Source organism: Cupressus sempervirens, chromosome 6, assembly GCF_028749045.1.
Source record: "Cupressus sempervirens isolate cs-2001-9-10 chromosome 6, ASM2874904v1, whole genome shotgun sequence".
Lineage (NCBI taxonomy): Eukaryota > Viridiplantae > Streptophyta > Pinopsida > Cupressales > Cupressaceae > Cupressus > Cupressus sempervirens.
This window is the reverse complement of record NC_143123.1, coordinates 454,927,356-454,949,958: the sequence shown is the minus strand read 5'-3', so window position 1 is coordinate 454,949,958 and position 22,603 is coordinate 454,927,356. Positions and strand designations below refer to the sequence as shown.

At 34.5% G+C, this 22,603-nt stretch overlaps 1 pseudogene; it reads right to left on the bottom strand.

Moving 5' to 3' along the window:
• Positions 1-229: 229 nt before the first annotated feature.
• Positions 230-16,156, bottom strand: LOC149553041 (TOM1-like protein 3; annotated as a pseudogene).
• Between the last annotated feature and the right edge of the window lie 6,447 nt (positions 16,157-22,603).

Below are 22,603 nucleotides of genomic sequence, written 5' to 3'. Positions count from 1 at the left end.
GGCACTGTTATTAAAATCATTTAACTTCTAGGTAAGAACATAATTTTATATACAAATTTCATATCAGAAAAAAAAAAAGTAATAAAAAACAAATTAAATTGTAATGCACTAGGAATAATATAGCACATAATGAGTACTAAACCTCAATTGAACAAAAGACTATACATTGGCTTCAATAAAACTAATGCTACACCTAAACCATCACTTGTAGCAAGCTACTTGAAGATATTTAGTACAAACCATCCCAGAGAAAAACCTCTAATTTTTGAAAACTTCCACTTTTACTGGATGAAATTTTACTTTTTGCCTTGGCAAAGTCAACCAGGTCTTCAAATAGCTTATCTTCAGGTTTAACTTTTTTGCTAGAAGTTAAAGATTGTTGTGGATATGTATCATTGTAAGTTCCATCATGAATGGAGATGTTTTGTGTCCTTGATATCAACTCATCATGTGTTGATTCACTATAACCATGTGTAGACTGGCTAGAACCTAAAGCTTGTTGCTGCTGAAAAAACTATTGTCTCTAATTGTGCTTTGTTGGAGGAGGGGGAATAATTATTCTAACATTGCTATGATATATGGGAGGTCCTTGCAGATTATCTACACCTTGTGATGGATTTTTTGATTGCTCAACTTTCCAAGGAGCAAGAGGAAGGCTTTCAGGAGTCTTTTGTGTTGATGCCTTCAAATTTTGTGATTGTGGCCCATTTAGTAGAACTGATTGTTGTGGACTAAGAGACCACCCTATTGGATTTTACCATTGCAAACCCTGGCTAGATTTGTCAAAATATGACTCTAGGCCATGGTGTGGAAACTTTTGGTATTCATTTTGTTGTGTTGATGACATCCCTAAAGAGTAACCTCCATTTCGATATGGAGAATTTGATTGTGAATTCAAAGGATATGGTAAAGTTTGCTAAGAAAGAGATACTGGTGGTGAATGTTTGTATTTCTCATTGACTGTGCTAGCTATTGGTGGAGTTGTAGTAGTTGGTGGCTCATAAGCATCACCACTAAGGAAATCCATTGTCTGCTCAGTTTTCTAGCCATGAGTATCAATATTTTAAAGTCCTAGTGGTGGAGGTATCAATGGGAGTCGACCTATTGATTGATTATTTTTTGTTTTATCAACTCTCTGATGCGCTTTTGCACTAGATCTTGACCTACAATGCATAAAATACTATTATTTCTCTTTTGATTTTTCTCTATAGAAGCTTGTCAAATCATAGTACATGGATTTAATAGATGAAAGGAACTAGTTGAAATAATTTAATGAGTAACTATATTATTTAAAAATTACACAAACCCATGGCATGTGTAAGAAACATGTTGGCAAAGCTTCTACATACACTTTCAAAAATACTAAATTAGCAATTGTTTAAATTAACAATCACATTTCTATAAGAACTAGCCATCACAAGACAAGCTACCTATGAGTTAGTTGTGTTAAATTATCCTCAATCTCATCTTCCTCATGGTTGACACTGACAAGAGGAGCCACATGATTTGATGTTATTTTTCACGTAACAGGAGACCCTATAGTAATGGAGTCATGTTTCCCTAGCGCATGATCCAATTCATCATTCAATGCAAGACCCTGACCAAGAACCTCCTCATCCTTGCATTAAATTTGAAATAAAGGTGAACCAGCTAGATAATGGGCTAATAAAACATGCTCTATTGCTAGTGAGAAGCATTAAAAACTATATTAATGGTATGTTAGCCTACACACCCAGATTTAGGGTTAGTTCAACCATGGAGATTCCCTAGGTCCTATCAAATGTGTCATACTAGACAACCCCTCTATTCTAAAAACCTCAATGGGTGGTCCACATTGACTGTCCAAGCAACTACCTCCTTAGGAAATTGGCATAGAAGATGTCTGTGTACCAATTTTTTGTGCCTTCTACATTAAAGAAACCTATTTTGAAGATTTTGGTTGAAACCTTGGTTTGGTTTCCTTACAGGATTTCTTCCACAATCTTCTGCCACTTTGGTGGTGTTGGTTTAAGTAGCCCCATGCAAAAGCAGTGTAAAACTCACAACACACACATTCGAAACTACGTGAGTTTTTGAGGTTGTTACACCGAAGCAACCAAACTGTGTCTTGTATTGCCATCAGGCATAACTATGAAAATCAGTTACTTTGTGGAATTTGAAATGCTTTTAGCTTGGTAGATTAAATGACCTTTTCATAGATTGATTACCTTGACAATAAATTAGTTTTTTCAATGTTAATTATGTAAAAGCTCTTGTGCCAAAATTTAATTTGACATCTTATTTATTTATTTATTCTAGCTTGAAAATTTAGGCACCAAAAGGTGAAAGGTATAAGGAAACAATACAAAATTATAACAAACACCCCTCTACACAACAATACAAATATAGTAGAGCAATGAACTTTAAAAGTTAGATGATAAATCAAACATAAGAATAAGAGCAAAGTGTTCCACATAAACTCAATCAAGTGCAATTTTTTTTTTACTGAAAACAAAATATTTTAAACACTAAGGAAAATATCATTTTACCCATGATAATCTTCTAAAGACCCATATGATGTTGATTACTAATTTTATTGTTTAAACATTGCATAATAAATATCTATCATTACAATAAGTTTGGCATTCACATTGAGGTAGCATTTTTTTTCACAACAATTTCATTTGTCATATGAAATTATGTAAAATCCAAAATGAATTCAATCCTAGTATTTTAACAAATCTATCTACCAAACCTTGTTACCCAAACTAGAATCGGTGTCTCCGATGAAAGTTAGCACTTAAAATGATTACAATGTTTCAACATAATAACTTACAAAGGACATCCCAGTATTCTAGATTTTTCACTCATTTCAAAAAGAATTTTACCAAATTCATCTTAGAACTAAAACAATGGATTCCAAATGAAAATCATAGATAGAAAATATAACTTATGAAGTTGTATTGATAAGATGCATCATGCGCTACTTGTAAGTATGACATTGTCCAACAAGATCTATAATCACTTCCTACTTTAGACCCTACATATTGTAGCTATTCCAATTACAAAACTAAGCCTTGTAAAATAGCTTCAATACTACTAATGCATGTATGAGCATATTCATTTTTTTTATGTCCCTGAAAATCATTATGTTGATATTTAATCAAAAAATCTACCCTCATATTATAAAGTACAAAAAGTAAAATACGCTCACAAATGTTGCAACATATATTAAATGGAAAGCATCTAAAAAAGTAGCCATAAAGAAAAATACCACGTAGCTGGCAAAATATGCTCAGGATTGAAGTAGAGACTTTGAGTAGCATAACAGCTATAAGGAATTCAGTCTTAACATGAAACTTAGTAAATTAGTTGCAAATTTATCTAGCTAATTATTCAAGAGAATGAGAGAAACTTGCAAATTGACTCTAATTTATAATAGTAGGCTAAGCATCTGAGAGAACTGAAGAGAGACTTGCAATTTAATTTAAGTTATGCTATTTACCATTCCAATTGATAGATTGGACTTGTGAAGATATACTAGTAATATGATCTAAGGTATCTAATGTTTCAAAGATTTTTTTATAAAACTTGATTGAACACTTTGATTTAAGCTTGACTCATCATCTCTTGTGGGCATCTGTTAAATGGGATTTCAACTTTCACACTTTGGTACTCAAAGAGAAATATATGTAAATAGAGAGGGCATGTTCTAACATTTATGGTCATCCAATTTTAATTTGAGTCTTTGCAATTTTGCACAATACCTTTGTAGGCAAGGAAGCCCTCAAGCTAGTTGGATAGTTTAGATGCAAATGTCAATAGTCCTTGGTTTAGTTACTATTCTAGGAATTGAGTTGAACTTGTTAATTTTAGATTTGTGGTTGTGAAGGAAATTGAGGAAACTTGTCTGCTACCAACAAACCCATTTATATGAGCTAATTTTGCATGGAGGAAACCCTCAATCACCTTTTGATGAGTAAGGAGTTGAGGAAGATTAGGACTATAATCAAGAGCTTCTTTTCAAGCCCCTAATATAAATTATAGACTTATAATTATATAATAGCAATCCATTGTAAGAGGCTAGCCCCTACTAAGAAAGGAAAAAGGGCAGATGCTAGTTTGAAAGGCTGAGTAGAATTCTAAGAAGGGCCAACTACAACTAAATGGTACATTAATGCCAGCTACTATTTAAACAAAATATTATTATCAACTATTACTTAAATGCATCTATAGGCTATGATCCCTCATGAACTATGATTAAGATTAAATAGACAATATTTAAAGGCAATGCTTGATCATAAGGAGATGCATCCTTCAAAATGAGATGATACTAGTGAAAAATGTAACATTTCCCCACAATCAGGGATATAAAAAGAGAGGTGGTTCATTTGTAGATAACATCAAGTAGAATTGAAGAATAAGAAATATGACCAACAAGGACATGAATGAAGCACAAAAATGAATGAATATTAATTAAGGAAATTAAACTATCAAGTTTGAATTAGAAAAGAATCCATGTATAAAATAATAGCAGTAAAGAATATAACAGAAAGTAACTAGTATGCAAGTATTCTTCTATAAATCTCCATATAAATTTTTTAAGAAGATGTAGATGTAATGGTCTTCCCTTGTCAAATATACCAATCATGAGATGGATGGACTAAAGGTTCTGCTCAGAGGCTCATTTCGTGCCCTTGGCCTTGGTTGAGGAAGAATATCTCTGATCCTCCTAACAAGGAACATAAGATTAATAATTATTTATCTAATTTCCATCAAACATAATTTTTGGGATCAATTTGAAAATGTTTGATAGAAAGATGCACCAGTACTGGTTCTGTCATTAAATATGACAACTACGAGATGAAAGGCATCCTGCCATTCTCGTGGCCCAAGGGGCCAAATGACTTGGACACTCATTATGTGCCCTTGAGTTTAGTTGAGGAGGACAGTCTCAACTCTCCCAACATCCTATCAAGCTTTTCCATTGAATTCCTAATATGGTCAACTATTAGAAGTATGCAGTGAAATGGATACAAGTGAATTTAGGGTGTTCTATTTTCAATATCATTAGTATAATGATCATAAATCCTTGATACAATTTTCTCTAAATAGAATTGCAATTATTTATTTTATATATAGGATACTATTTATAAATAACTTGTGTCATGGGACTCGTTATTTTTGGGAAAAATCCAATATATCCCATAAAGAGATCATTATGCTACTTGTGCAAGAGCCCCATCATTCTAAACAATCATACCATTTTTGGTAGGTACCTAAAAGGAAATTTCCATAAGGAGCTGATTTAAACAAATTGAGTCCAGTTCATCATTGTTTTCATACTGCACAGTCCAATGAAAACTCACAAAGAAGGAGATTTTGGTTATAGTAACAAAAAACAACATAAGTTGATCACAAATTCACCTTTTCTAACGATTTCAACTTGTTAGAAGTATCTAGATGGCTTCCATTCAACTATGATTGAGACCCTACATGTTGAAGCCAATCCACCACTTAGTGTAGTCTAAGGGTAGAAGAAGAATACGATCATTCATACACACATATGGAGTTGTTGTTCCAAACTGGACCTAACAACACTGGAGAAACTACAGTTGTTGATTTCAAAATAGAGCTTGTGTCAAGGTTTGTAGTCACCCATATTTAGATCCAAGCATTCCTTGTTACTCCCAGAAGGTAACAGGCTATTCCTAAGTAAGATCAAGTTTCATGGATGCAAGCTTTAGCTCTGATCTGAATATAGTTTTCTAATAAATGTAAGTTGGCATCTCAAACTATTAGGGATGTGTACTCTGACCTACTTACCATATAACTAAATAGAACTTGCAATGCCTTAAAACCTGATTTAAAACTTGTGAGCTATTAATTCTAACTTAGATTGTTGGGTTACTAATATCTTTTAAATAGAACTATAAAATAATTTATTTTTATTGATCAAATTACATGGAAATAGCACATTGAAAAAATTCATTACCAACTCATTTAAATCTGAAGAAATTTCACTAACAAAATGATCTTGCTAAAATACAACAAAACTTAATCTTTCCTTTCAAACAAATTCAGCCATTTATATAGGTCATTGCCGACAAATATATAATATAAATAAATATTAACTACCAACAATCGCAAACTTGTGGAATATATAACTATTAGAAAAATAGTTTAATAAGTCAGCTTGATAAATAACTCAGAGTCACTAGACATGAAATTATAGCAGAAGCCCTGCACGACAAAATGGGATGATGATTTCCTACACATTCCTACCATGATAGTGTTTAATGAATTGGAGTTCAAAAAATTAGGATTTGTTAGATCATTTTCATAATGTTAAATTCTTTAAACTCCTATAGTATGAGAAGCATCTTGAAAGTGATTGAAAATTGCAGATCAAAATTTTGTTTGCAAAGAGCATTGGCTTACCTTTTGTCGGATTATTGGGCTCCCTTGAATACTTCACCTGCTGAGAAAAAACCCTAGATTCCATTGAAGATCTTGGAAAAACCTTAGTTGTTAGGTCTTGCTGCATGTTGCTTGTCCTGTGCTCTTCCCTTGGCTGCCCACTTGGAATCTATGAAAATCACTGCAAAAACCATGTGAAAACACACAAAACCCAAAATAATTCACGCACGTGAAAAACATAAAAGAAATGTTTCTTTTTTTTACATGTAAGCCATGTTGGTCAAAATTTTGACCAATACAGGGCTTACATGTTAAAAAAAAAAGAAATTTTTGCCTTAAATTTTGACCAATCTAAACTTATTTAGTTGATGGTCAAAAAATTTGGTAGAAAAATGAGTTTAAATGTAGTAATGAAAGGACTCAATTCATAGATACTAGGACTCGAGCATGACTCAAAAGATCATTTTACGCATCATGAATGAAGTGAACTCAGAAAGAAGGTACATGTACTTGCTAGATATGTTAGAAGACATCATGCACCCAAGAAAATTGACATTGGAGATCAGTCAAAAGGCACAATGATAAGGAACAAATTAAAAGGTACATGTTTTCTTACTGAGTTTGAACCTAGAACTGTTAAAAATGCACTAGAAAATGAAAGTTGGATTGAAGCAATGAATCAAGAGATTGACCAAATTGAAAGTAACAAAACTTGGGCTCTTGTTCCTATACCCAAGCACAAAAATATAATTGGCACAAAATGGGTTTTCAAAAACAAGTTGAGTGAGAATGGAGAAGTTTCAAGAAACAAAGAAAGGTTAGTTTGCAAAGGTTGTGCTCAAGAAGAAGGTATTGATTATTGAGAGACCTTTTCTCGTATTACAAGACCGGAAGGTGTTAGAACACTACTTGCTTATGTTGCTCATAAAGGTTTCAAATTATATCAGATGGATGTAAAGTCATCTTTCTTGAGTGGAATCATAGAAGAAGAATTCTACATTGAGCAACCTGAAGGTTTCATAGATCCTAACAAAAGGGATATGGTTTGTAGACTAGACAAAGCTTTATATGGTTTCAAACAAGCCCCTAGAGGTGGGTATAAAAGATTGCATAGTCATCTGGTAATGATTGGTTTTCAAAGGACAAATGTCAATAGCACTCTATACATCAAGGAAGGACTAGATGAAAAGATAGTACTGGTACAAATCTTTGTGGATGATACATTATTCACTAGACATGATGATTTATGCAAATCTTTTTTTGAGGAAATGAGTAAAGAATTTGAAATGTCAATATTTGGAGAGATTAAATTCTTTGTTGGCTTGTAAATTCAATAGAATAAAGATGGTATTTACATTACTCAATCAAAGTACATCAAGGAGATATTGAAAAAATTTGGGATGATTCCAAACCAGTTGGAACATCTATGTCTACTTGACATAAGCTTTCCAAAAATGATGATTCCAAAGAGGTAGATCAAACTACATGCAGATCAATGATTGGAAAACTTTAGTATGTGATACACACAAGACCTAATATTGCATTAGTAGTTGTTATGGTGGAAAAATTTTTAACTAATCCAAAGGAAAATCATATGATGGCAATAAAAAGAATTATGAGGTATCTAAAAGGTACTGAAGATTATAGTCTATGGTATAAGAAAGGAGGAAACTTTGAATTGAAAGCCTTCATTGATGTTGATTGGGTGGGAAGTATTGATGATAGGAAAAGCACTAGTGGTGGAGCATTCTTTCTTTTAAAGAGGCTAGTGTCTTAGACAAGCAAGAAATAGAATTGCATCTCTCATTCTACAGTAGAAGCAGAATATATTACAGCAGTAGTTGATTGTTCCAACATCATTTGGTTCAAGTAATTTTTGTCTTATATGAAGGAAGAAATCAAGGATCCAATAGTTATCTTCTATGATAATACAAGTGCTAATAAAATTTCCAACAATCTATTAATACATACTAAGAGAAAGCACATTGCAATAAAGTGTCATTTTTTGAGAGAATTAGTGCAAGAAAAGGAGGTGAGATTGGGATATGTGGATACAAAGGAACAAATTGCAAATATATTCAACAAGCCATTACCTAAGGATGTGTTTTTGTATCTAAGAGGTAAGTTAGGGGTCATTCCCCTATTTGAAGGTCACTAATTAGTTTTTAGTAATGCATCAACTAAGCATTTTGAAGATCAGACAAGTTGATATAGTATTGTCAGAGTAGATTTCATATGAATCAGTCAATCATGTACATGGAAAATACATTGATTATTTTCTTTGGCATGAGATTTCAAAGAGCATATCAAAAATTTTGTATCAACAAAGAAGGAGAGTTTGCTATCAGAGGAAGAAATTGCAGTTAGAGATATCGGAGAATCATTCTAGAGGAAGAGATTGATGTCAAAGAGAGTTCTAATCAATGAGAATCAAAATTAAACTAAGGATATTATCCTTATTTCTATTTTTCTCTAAAATTTCATTGTACTATGACATGTGTTTCTATCAATGCCAAAGAGGGAGATTGTTGAAAACAATTATGCAAGTGTATGTTGTCAATGATGTTACACAAAATGTCAAGCCTTACTGAGCAAGTCAATGATCTCTAAACTCAATCGGGAATTGAAGAAAGTTTCGTATGTATGTCAAGTGTTCTAGTTATAGCCAAGTTCAAAGTTAGTTCATACCAAGTTCGCTTGGGCATCAAAACTAGATCATGTGTTAACCAAGTTCACTCTGTTACCAAAAAAAAGTTAGCATGGTTCCTATGTTAACTGAGTTCACTTGGTTACCAAAGGAAAGTCAATTCAAAATCAGTATTGATCGAGTTGGGTTGGTTAATGAAAAGTTTCTCTACATTGACTAAGTACTCAATTCTATATTAGCCAACTAACATCATAGAGTCTAATATATTTATTGGTTAATGCTAGCCAAGTTAAGGGATGAAGATTGTTTGATTAAAAGTATATTCAAGCCAACTCGATAAGATTATTTATATATAAGTACAAGGTCAAGTTGAGGATTGAAGATAGAAAAGAATGAATAAAAGAAGATGAATTAAGGAAGAAAATTGGAAGGATATCTATAATAGGATAGAGTATCCAAGTTCACTGAGATGCAAAGAACATTCTGATCAAAGAGGATCAAGTAATCAAGCTAGAACAAATATCTAAAACTAGCAAAGATAGTTGCATCAACAATCAGGTCATGTCATTATTACTCTCCTAAATCTGATTACACCACTATGTATTCTTATTTAGTCATCTCCTAGGACATTATTGATGAAATACTTTCTATTTAATTAATTAATCATCATCCCCTAGTTTATTTATTTATTTAATTGACTATAGTCCAATTGATAACCCAAAATCAATTTATCAATTAAATCTCCACTCCTCTATTAAATTAAATAAATGTAAAAATATATTTAATTTGATCCCACATCCCCCTTTTATTTAATAAATCATCATAAGCCCCTAAACCATTCCTAAAACCCTATCTTTACTCCTAATCCACCCCATTCACCCATACTAACCTCACCTAGCCAACTAACTAACCCATCCCATCGAAGCTAAGTCACTTACCTCCTAACCCCCTTTCTAAGCTAAGCCTAATCACCCTCATAGACTATTGGAATTCTTTAGAATAACTAAGAGGGGGGGTGAATCAGATATCCAAGGTATAGATGTATAAATAAACCTTTTCATATCTTAGTGAACCCATAAAACATTTATCATCATGGATGCATCCATAAGATTATGCAATCACTTTAAACTTGTAGGTTACTGTCAAATCAATTTGTAGAAATGTAAACATGAAACACAAAAGATTCAGCAAAAAACTTGACACAATAATTTATGTAGAAACCCAATTTGGAAAAAACCACTCATAACATGCTACTCTTTTTCACTCTTCAGAAGTGATGCTCTATGAAAGGCCAACCATATTAAAGGTTACAATACACACTGTTAAATGTGACCCTATTAAAGGACTTCAATCACCTTGTTAGGAGTGAGCCTTGTTAGAGGAGTTTAGGCCATTCACTTCGAATTTCACCTGGTTAAATGATTTACAAATTACTATTAGGTCAACCTTAATCCAAAGGATTTACCCTAGACTGATACAATTATTAGAGAGTAATAGTAAGGCTTCATCTAATAACAACTTAAAACTCCATTTGCATATTATAGATCTCTATTTTAGTCCTCCATTCTACTTGAATTTCACACATTCCAACTCTAATAGCTTGTTCACCCTTTAAGCATTCATACCCTTAAGCCTTCTTTCTTACCATGCCAATGCAAACTCTTCACTTAGGTCACTTGATGAAGCAATACCCTTGACTCCTTGTCTTCCTTAGGTTTTGGCACATGAAAACATTTTCTTCTGACCAACTGTCCCTATAAATAGAGAATTAAGATCTTTTGTTGTTCATTCTCTATCATCCAATTTAGGGTTAGGATAGATTAGGTAGGATTCAATGAATCTACCCCTCATTCCATATCACTTCTAGAAACTTCTCCTTCAATCTTCGTTGAATTCACCTCAAAATGGTTTATCATGAATTTTGTGCCACCATCTAATCAATCTTATCTTCCACCTCATTCACAAAATCCAAAAAAATAAACTTTTTGGCTTAGATTCATCAAATTCACGATCTTTCTAATAATGCCAGCACTTGGCATTAACCTTCTTCTTATGCTCAGCACATATTATGTTTCTTGGCATGCATCATAAAATCACTTAGCATGAACTAAAGTTTACTAGTGCTCCAAACCAACTAAACTTCACTTGGCATCCAACCTTTTGCTAAATGAACTTTTACTTAGATCCAACTAATTTTTTTCTCAACTTGCACTAACTTTTCTTAGCACCTCCTATCCATTCGATCAAGCTTGGCAGATAAATTTTGTTTAACTTATTCTTCTAAACTTGTTTAGTGTAACCAACCTTTGTAACCTTAAGTAGAACATCAATGTATTGTGATGTCACTATCTTAGTTGATTCTTGTACTCCTTTTTCATATCATAACTCAACCTTTCCTTTAGGTGCTATTGTTACATCTTTTGATCAAATCCTCTTCATTAATCAAATTAGTAATAGTACTTAAATCATATAAACAATTTCCTTACCAGCAAAATTGCAAGTTTGACATCACTGACAAAAAAATGATTGAAACACTATTATCATACTTATTTTAATCTATGTTCAACAATCTCCCTCTTCAACACTAAACATGTGCACAAGTTTAAGCAAGGGTTAAGACTTCCTAACCCAAGCCAAAGTCAAGGGTCTCCCTTATCCTCTTTCATTCCTATTCCATAAATGCCTCTTACATCCATCTTACACTCTCCTCCTCCCTCATAACTCCATTTGACCATATATTTTTTCCATCCCCTCACACTCATCCTCCTTGTGACAAGTGTCACTCCCTGATTGGCTCCAAACAAGCACAATCCATGTGCTTCCATTTTTTAGCATCCTGGCCCTTTCTCACCATTCTTCCATCCTTACATCATGACCCTCCATCTCACTACCCCTTGGCCTCTAAATAATACCCCCTCCCCTTATAATTAATATCATCTCTTAATGCAAACTTATAATGTCATATTGACCACTACAGCATAGCCATTTTACACCCTTACCATGCTAAATCCCATCCACACACCCATCGCTAAATCCTTCATCCATCTCCATGCTTAATCACCTACCATTTGAAGCTTAAGAACACATCCCCTATCCTTCTAGACATACCAACATTATCATATGCTACACATTTAAGGAGCTTACCATTCTTGGTCTACTTTCCTCCATAAGGTTTGCCTTCATCCTATTGTAAGTGTTAATTTATTTTGTATTTTGAATGCTTTGTTAATATTAGCATTCCATTTACAACTACTAAAATAGGTGATACATTTTGGCACGCCCGGTGAGACCCCACATTTGGGTCATTCTAATCATATTTTATAGTTATTTTGTTAATTAACCAAACTGACATATTGTATTTTCTTTTGTATGTATTAGGTTTTTTAATGTTGTTTGCAAGTGCTAAAATCTCCAACTAGGAAGTGCACTCCCAACCACCTAATCAGTTTCTTGTTAAAAAATCTTTGAAACATGCAATATTAACAAACCTATAGTTGCGAATTCACCAAGACAAATTAGGGGGATTACAAACCCATGCAAGCAAGAATGTGTTTATCATAAACCTTCTTTACCATGTGGCATCAAAAACACTCCCTAACATTTTTGCAGACCAATCCTCCTACGGGAATGCAAGTTTTTACTAGCCAGATTACTATGAAAACCTACGAGAACACTTGACCAGAATAACCAAACCTAGAAATCTGGTTTTACCTTTCATCCTCAAACCCATGAATACACCTATCAATGGGAATGCCACCCTAAAAACCTGCGAAATCGCTCTGTAATTTTTTTCCATGACCCACTTTTCCTTATTTTTCACCAATTTTGTGCACCACGATCCCACATTTTGTGACTTCTTTCTCATGTTGTGAGATCACATGTTGACACCTATAGGTTCTCTGGTTTAACCAACCAACTCTATTTTATAACTTTTTTTACAGGAATAGCTTGCTATAAATTCTAATGGTTCACCTTTTGTATGGTTGATTGGTATCATTATTAAAACTCAATCTCAAATTCTTAAGGGTAAGACTTTTAATATTTCAATGGAATGAATGTTTACATCTTTAGCTCATGTTTTTCATTGGGATGATTACCTAGATAATTAGAAAAAAAAATCTTCAACGTTGAACACTAAAAATGAACCAATGCGATAAACATTTAATTTCTAGTGCAAACAAACATTATGTTGTAAACACTTCAACTTTTGTCTTAAAATGAGTGAAACTCAATCTTGAATGCAATAAGGATAATCTCTTCTTATTCTCATCTTTCTTATTGCTTTCACTCACTTGATATCCTTTTGTTGACATGATTTATTATGTTGACCATCATTGTAAGTTGGAAATGAACAATATATGTTAATCACCTTTGTTTTCAAAATAGTTATTAAGATACACTAAGTGTCCAAATTAGAAATGAATCAAGTTTCTTTTGTGTCTTGAGATTGTGCCCTTTAATGCATCTCTATATTCTCTTCTTTTTCAAATTAAGACCCTCAAATACATGATGCATGTACTGAAGTTGTTAGGTAGATCATTCGCAACAACCTAGGAGTTGTTCTAGTGAGTTCATCTACCTCTGGGAAGAGCATCCCCTTTCGTGAGAAGCTCAACCTAGTAAAAATCTAGCTGGTATATAAATGAGAAGGGTAAAATTTCTCACTCCATCAGGAATTTTCAGTCAGTGTCTTTCTCGAGTAGCCTAAGGTGGGAAAACTTTCCCAAAATTTTAGCATGTTTGAAATAGATTCTTAAGTGGATCACATATGTAACAACTGAGTAGTGTCTCCATAGACCTACTTACAACCCAATTTAGTTATCATGATTTTATCCTTGGTATGTCAATTTGCATCATCCCTCAAGATTACTCACTATCGTGCTCCCCTGGTAGGGGCATAGGGCTACTTAGGTTTCATCTCCAAAAGTCATTGTCCCTGCAGAAGGGGGACTTGTATTTGCCATGCCTTGAGGATTCTTTGATGTGTATCATTTTTCAATTGACTCTTATATTGACTCAACTCTTTGATTAGAGGGACATATTGTACTAGAATCAAGAGACATCAAGTTGTGGGCCATTGAATAACACATTGAAACCAAATTTGAGCTTAGGGATAAAAAGTGTATTTGAATTATCTTATTTGTGCAAAAGACCTATGAAAAATATTTTTTGAACATACACATACTTATGGTTACTGTCAAATCCTTTTGCTAAAGAGATCATGCTTTTTTCTCCCTCAAAGTTTCTTTGTCCTTTGAGAGATTGTTTTCTCACAATACATGGTATCTGAAAGAGTCTTATCCTCATTGTTTTAAAAAAGATGTTAGCAAGTATATTCACAACAACTTTAGGCTAGTCAGCTTTTACTCAACCCCTTTCAAAACAAACATCATCATTCCATCTTTTGGTCAAAAAACCTTTTTTATATATACACTCAAAAACATCCATCTTCAAATTTACCCTTACTATCCCAAAAAGAATTGTTAGCAAGTTTATCCACAACAATCTGAGGTGTAGTCTATCCCACTTTATTTGTGATTGTTAAACTCAAGCCACTTTTTCCTTTTGATAAGACACCATTTCTTAAACCTATTTACTCAAGAAAATCTATATTGTCAAAAAAAAAGTGAAAGGTATACTTAGCATAGTCACCACCTTAACCCATAGTTTCAACAAACCTAGTTGATATATCTCATGTCAGATTCACCAAAACCTAAGTTCAAGAAGGTTAAAGTTCTACAAATAGTAGTTTATAAAAAAATTGAAGAAAAATGCAAAAAATATACACCTAATATGAGGCTCACCAAATTAGATCAAATTGAGAAGGAGGGTGTAGAAGTTTCTTTAAAAATGCAGTGGGATCAAAAATTTCAAAACTTAACCCTAAGATGTTGATGCAGGAGCATCTTGGATTTACTTGGTGACTACTTTGGAGTTCATGGGAGGAGGCTCAGTAGTTGCTTTGGAGGGTGTTTGGACTGGTACTTAGTCAAAGAAGGATTGGAGCTCAGCATGGTCTATGGAGCTCAGCATGGTCTATGTAGCTCAGCATATTCTTGAGAGCTTGGCATGGTCTTTGGAACTCGGCATGGTCTTTGGTTGCTCGGCATGGTCTGAGAATTTGGTGTCTATTTTAGGCTGTATAACTAATTTTCCACAATGAGTTAAAGGATAAAACTTTAAGAGATTAAAGAGGGCCTAGACTTCTGCCAATTATTCAAAGATCAAGTTCTAATTCTTTCTTAGCTAGGAGATATCACAATTTTACTAAGACATCAATTTTGGCAACTTAATTGTTGTAGGAGGCCAAATTTGGCATTTAATTTATGTATTTGCATTTAATTTGTGTTTTGGGATGACTTGTGGCTTAGATTGGTATAATTAGGGGTTTTGGGGAAGTCTTTAGTCATTATTTATTCACTTAGAAGAGGAGTGGGTGTGGGAAGTAGCTGAAGAGTGAGTTTTCCTGAGTCTGTGAATAGAGCATCGAATGTGAGGCAGTTTACACTTGGATGAAGTTGGAGCAAAGCTAATAGTTGTGGCTTAGAAAATAAGGAGATAGCTTGGTGGGCTTGCAAGCAAAAGTTGAGATCTTCCTTGTGGGTTTCTTCTAGAGTGTGGATCTGTACTATCTAGGGTTTGGGATTGGATCTTGAGGGATCTTGTAGAACTATCACTTGCTTTGTATTTGGCCATAACCGGGAAGGCCTTACAGCCCAGCACATTGCATTTAATCAATTATATTTTATGAATATATTATTGTGATTTAGTATTAGATCTTGTGTTATTTCTTCCTGTTATTATGTTTTCACTATATGGTTTTATAGTAGGGGGCTAGGACATATCCTTTGGGGATTCTCCTACCTTGCACTACGTCAAATGTGGAGTTAAAACAAGCCTTATCGAGTACACTAGTTATGCCCACTTTGACTAAGTTCTTCTTTTTCCACACACACTTTGCACCTACCATCTCATATAAGCTAGGTCTTCATCTATATTCTCATCCTACCTTAGGCCTTTTGTAGACTCATCACCTTTTAGGTCATATACTTTAGGTATCCAAATTTTCTCAGACCGAATATAGGTCAAAACATCCTCCATTGCCCCCATTCTACTTAAAGCATTTGGTGTCATTTTGTTGAGAATTGTCTATCCTCCATCTTACATCCATCACACTATCTCGATTATCATTCAAACTAAGAATTGTTTAGGGTAATCAATTTTAATCATTTGTGTCCCTCATCATCTTGAGAAAAAGGTTTTGCTCCACACTTGATCATCTTTGTCTTCCACAAAGTCACAAGTTTACCTTAGGGTTGATATCACCATCATATGTAAGCCTTACACATAGGGAAAACATCCTCTCTCTTATGTTGACACCACATCACTAATATTTAGGCTTCCTAGATTTCATATTACTAAAATTGCTTCTACTTGTCTGTCATAGATTTCATATCTTAGAAAACACTTCCATCATAGTCATTTTTGTCCTTAACAACATTTAGAAACAAAATCCATACATGTATGCTTGCACTCATTGTCCAAAATATCTTGTAATTCATTCTTAGAAGCATCATTCTTTCATACCACCAACCACATGTATTGCAAAGAACCAAAGGAAGAAGAAGAACATGGACCCTAATCTTAGTAATAGCTTAGCTAGTGCACAACCTTACCCTCCAATATCTTCAGTCGCACATAATCCACCACCAAAAAATCCAAAAGAACCAAGCCCTTCATTAGATATAGATGTGTCTATGAACCAACCAAGACATGCAATTATCTTTAACATGATCATAGACTAACATAGAGAAACCATTATTGAAAAATTCCTAAGGGATAATGTCGATGTTTTCGGTTTTGGGAGACCACCACCTCTAGATATATCTGATCTCGCTCACCCCTTATTTGGTAGATTGCCACCACCCATTGGTCCATCTGATCCAAATGACCATTTTTTCATCCCACAAGGGGGATATCCAATAACCCAACTAGAACCTATGGACCTTAATATCCCATCAACCCAACTTGATGTTCTTATACCACCAAACAATCAACCCACCATTGCTCAATAATCTAGAACTATTGTTTCCACTACTTCACCATTTATATTTGTTCCATTCAATATCATAGGATCTTCCACTTCCCAAAGCATTACTTCTATTCCTAATATACCCACTAGTAGTACATTTGGCACATGTCAGTCAAACATTCAACCGACATCATAGTCCACTTTAGGAATGCCATTAGTTGGGACTACTAATCCACCTTTTACTTCTTCAAATCTATTTGCATCTATGCCAAATACCACCACACCATTTACACTTGCTCATTCAGGTTTTGGACAAGCACAAGGGGTTACCAAAAGCTTTCCATTTAGTACTCCTTTCATGGGAAATTTCCAAATACATCAACCTATGCCACCACCAATCAATCCATTACCCTCTATCACTAACTACTTCATTATGCCACCCTTAAGAAGTAGCCAAACAATTCCCCAACAACAACCAACACCAGTAGGGAAGCTTCCCTCAACCAACTATTTAGCACCCATCACCACTAATTTTCCTTCTCATATCATAGCACAACCATCATATGTTAGGCCAAATCTACCCTCTCACAATATAGCCTCACTATTTCCACCACCACCACTCCAACAACAACCACCCCAAAAATCACATGTCCAAACACCACCCCAAAATTATCTATCTAGGTAGCAATCCCATATCTACCCACCTTTGCAACAATCCTCTTAGCAGATGCAACAATATGTCCAACCACTACCCTAGCAGACCATAAATCCTACTCAAAACACTATTCAACCCACTTAACCCACTACAATACATCCAATAAAATGATCCATATTCACCTACACAATCTAAGACATACCTTACACTAGTGACACTAGGGCTGGGGGTACCAATATCAACACTAGTCAACTCTAAATGGGAAGAGATGAAAAATGCTCTTAAGGAACTCAAAGATGGGACACATTCCAAAACTTTCAAATTTGAAATAGTTTACTCATATCCATTTGACAAGGCAATCATGATGACACCATTTCCTAAGCATTTTGAGGTTCCTAAATTTGATAAATTTAGGAGGAAAGGAAATTTAGTTATGCATGTCAAAGAATTTTGTATGCATTTCCAAGAGGTGGCTTACACTGACATATTTCTCATGCATCTATTTTCCAAAAGCTTAGGAGGGCCTACTCTTGAGTGGTTTTTTTGGATCCCTCATGGCACCATGAAAACTTTCGATGAACTATTAGAGGCCTTTGTAGCCTAGTACACTGACCTAGTTGAAAATAAATTATCCATAGTTGACCTAGTTCATGCCAAATAAAAGGGGGGAGAAAGCCTATAGACTACTTGCAAAGATGGAAAACTCTCACAACACAGATTTCTTGCACTATCCCATAGTGCCATCTTGTTAAAATATTCATCAATAATGCCCATCCTAGTCTTGTACATCACATGGTCATGAACTATCACCAAAACTATAAAGACATGAAGGAAAAGGAAATGGGCCTTGAACAAGGACTTATTAAAGATGGTTTCATTAAAATCTAAAAGGAAAACACCCAAGATTAAGTTCAATACAATGACAAACCATGTTACTAGAACAAAAATAAAAACATAGTTACCGATGGAGCCATAGACACTTTAGATGTTCATGTAGTTGGGACAACATCTGACATACCCAAAACATTTTATCAACAGTAGCAACCAATTTATCCACAACCACCTATACAAAATAATCAACATCCTCAAAATCAGACTAATGCTAACACACTCTCAGCTGGACCAAAACCACATGTTCAAAAGAAACCTCGAGTTCACACCCCATTAGGTGAAACTCTTGATGTTATTTTTGAGAAATTGTCCAAGGATAACCTTATTTGACAACCCTAGACACAACCATTAGAACATAATTAGTCTAGAGCATCCTGGTATAAAGAAAATGAGCTTACAAATTCCATCATGTTAAGGGACATACCACCCTCAAATGCATGTAGTTCAAGGACTATGTTCAAGATCTTATTGACTAAAAAGAGATTATAGTGGAGGCCCGGGCCTTGCCAAACACAAGATTATTAATTTATCACAATGCTTTTTCCTCCATACAACACAAGTAAAGCTCCTACAAACAATTCGGTCACCAACAAACCAAATAATTCTCAAAACAAACAAGGTAATAACCAAGACAAGTCTCAAAACTATATGTCAGCCTATTTGGACTATGGAAACTTAATCAGATGCATATCAAAGGCCTAAAAGCCCAATGTGTGGTCACCACTAGAAGAGCTCAACTCAACATAGTTGGACCATTTGTATCTACCCCATCAAGACTATAGTATAACATCTTTTAACACCTTGCAAATATGCCAGCTCAAATCTCAATTTTATATCTCTTACACACAAGCCTACTTTATCAAGAGATCCTCAATAGTTCTCTTGATGAGTTAGGCATCCCTACTAACATCAATGCCACCAAATTTTGCAACCTCATAGGCCATCTATTTTCTTCTTATGCATTATCTTTCAAAACTTTAGACATCCTAGCTATTGAGCATGATCATTTATTACCACTTCACATAGTTATTATGGTCTTTGACTTTACTATCAAATGGGTCATGATAGATAATGGATAGACCTTGAATCTATGTACTTTAAAAGTCATCAAACAAGTGGGATACACTGAGGCAAATATCTTAAATGAGGTCATCACTATCAAAGCATATGACAATCTAGAATGAACCACCGAAGGGACTATCCTGCTACCTATTAGAGTTGGCCAAGCCACTCAAGAAATAATTTTTCATGTAGTTGATCTTAACCTTCCATACAATATCCTCCTCACTTGATCATGAATTCATGCCATCAAGGTTGTTCCATCTAGATGTCATCAGTGCATCAAATTTCTGCATAATGGCACTGAGATAACCATCCATGTTGATTCAGAACCCTTTCATTATTTCAATGTGATGGAAGTTTCATATACCAACCACTGCCCTAGAAGCAATATTAGAAATTCCATGGCTACCTCCTCTAGTGCATGCCATGATCTAGAAACCCTTTTAGCCTCCACTCTTTTTATGATTAAGATCAACTACCAAGGTTGTGGAGAATACAATCTTTCAAATTCTTTTGTTGTTAGTACTTTACCACTTGATCCACTTACTAGGGGCACCCACTCTACTAGGAACCAAAGCTAGACAAAACCCCCCAGCTCATGAAACTTGGTAACACCACATTTTTTGGTAACAAGATTCTTGATGGAGAGTAAACAACTCCTAATATTAGCACATGGTTATAGAAAGATTTACCTCCCAAAAGTGAAGAACTCTTTGATATTTCAAAAATAAATATACACAATCACATCACCTTGCTATTGAGAAATGGGATTATCAAGGAGGTGGTCTAGGTCATGAAGAATTAGGCATTAGACATCCTATGGAAGCATGCAAAGAAAAAGAAAAGAAAGGCCTAGGTTACATACTCCCTGCAATTGAGGGCACCACAAAGGACAATCATGCCCTCATAAATGTCCAATCTCTTTGAGGTTGAAGAGATTCCTAAGAAAGTTGAAAAGGAAGCCTATGACAATATTTTCCTAAATGAACTCATCTTAGGAGCCTCTATGCTATGTGAACTTTCCATTAACCTTCTAGACTTATCACTCACACACCCCAAACTCATTGATTGGGACAAACCAAGTGTTATCATTGTCAAAAAATTCTCCATGGAGCATGTGCTACTCAAATTCATGGGAGCTAAAACACCACACAAGAAACAACCTCTATAGTCAGCTTATGTCTACAAGTTGGATCCAAAGGGTTACTTTGGGTAGGAGGAAAATTATAGTCATCAAAATGAATCAAGAAGAGAAAACAAAAAGCAAAGAAAAAATATTCTCTGGTGAAAATTATTTTGGAGCGTCATCAAATAATTCAAAAAATGAAAAGAAATAAAGAGTGCATCGAATGATGAATACCTATTTGAAGAACTTTAGGATGGAGATTTCATCCTTCCCCTATAAGACCATAGACCTAGAATATCATTAGTCTTGATAGAGGAAACCAGGCTGGTCAATATCAATTTAATAGAGATATCAAAAATCACATACATTGCTACATCTCTACCACTTGAACAAGTAGAACTCTCATCAAATTCCTTCATGAAAATATTGGTTGCCTTGCATGGTCCTATCAAGATATGCCTAGGTTGGACCCCAAGTTAGTGGTACACCGCTTGGCTATGGATCCAAAGGCTAAACCAGTCAAGTAAAAACTCAGTAAGATGCATCCCAAAGTTTCTTTATTGGATAGAGAAGAGCTAGAAAAATTACTAGATGCAAAATCATTCACCCAATTGACTATTTAGACTACATTTATAACATGTTACCTATCACAAATCCTTCTGGTGATATCAAGATTTGCACAGACTTCAGAGACCTCAACAAATATTTCCCAAAGGATGATTTCCCATTGCCAAATATAGACATGAATGTTCATCTCACTATAGGTAATAAGCTCTTTTCACTCATGGATGGTTTCTTAGGATACAATCAGATTTAGATAGCGGAAGTAGATTAGCATAAGATAGCATTTACCACCCATTGGGGAACATTTTTTTATAACATGATGCCATTTGAATTTAAAAAAATTAGGGAAACCTATCAATGACTCATGACGGTCATCTTCCATGACCTCATCCACAAAACTCTTGAGGATTATGTGGATGATATTCTAGTCAAGTCTCTTAATTTCCTCGATCACTTATCTCATCTCGAGAAAGTATTTGATTAGTTGGCTAAGTACTGTCTCATGCTCAACCTCAAGAAGTGTGTCTTTAGTGTCACATTTGGAAATCTCCTAGGGTTCATTATGTCATAGCATGGTATTGAGATTGACCCTAAAAAGGTCAAGGTCATCATGGATATGCCTCCTCCTAAGACACTCAGATAGCTCTACTCTGTCCAAGGGAAACTACAATCGGTCAGAAGATTCATCTCCTAGCTCATTGATAAGGGTCAACCATTTACACACATTCTCAAAAAGGATCAAAATTTCAAGTGGGATCATATTTTACAATGCAACTTTGAATTGATCAAGAAACACTTGGCTAATCCTCCTATCTTTTTTCTACTAGTTATGGGATGACCACTCATATTATACATCATAGCTACCCCAACAACACTAGGTATTCTTCTAGCACAACTTGATGATGAAGGAAAAGAGAGGGCTATTCACTACATTAGCCATACTCTATTCATGTATGAGCTTAATTACACAAGAATGGAAATGGCTTTCTTAGCTGTGGCCTTTTCCACTCACAAGCTTTGTTATTATATGTTGAGTCACAATAGGCAACTAATATCCAAGATTGATTCATTGAAATATATGTTGTTACACATAGTACTCACAAAGAATCTAGCCAAGTGGGTCATGCTTCTAAGTGAATTCAACATCCAATATGTCGATAAGAAAGCTATTAAAGGTCAAGCTATAGTAGATCACTTGGTCGATGCACCCTTGGTTATTGATCACCC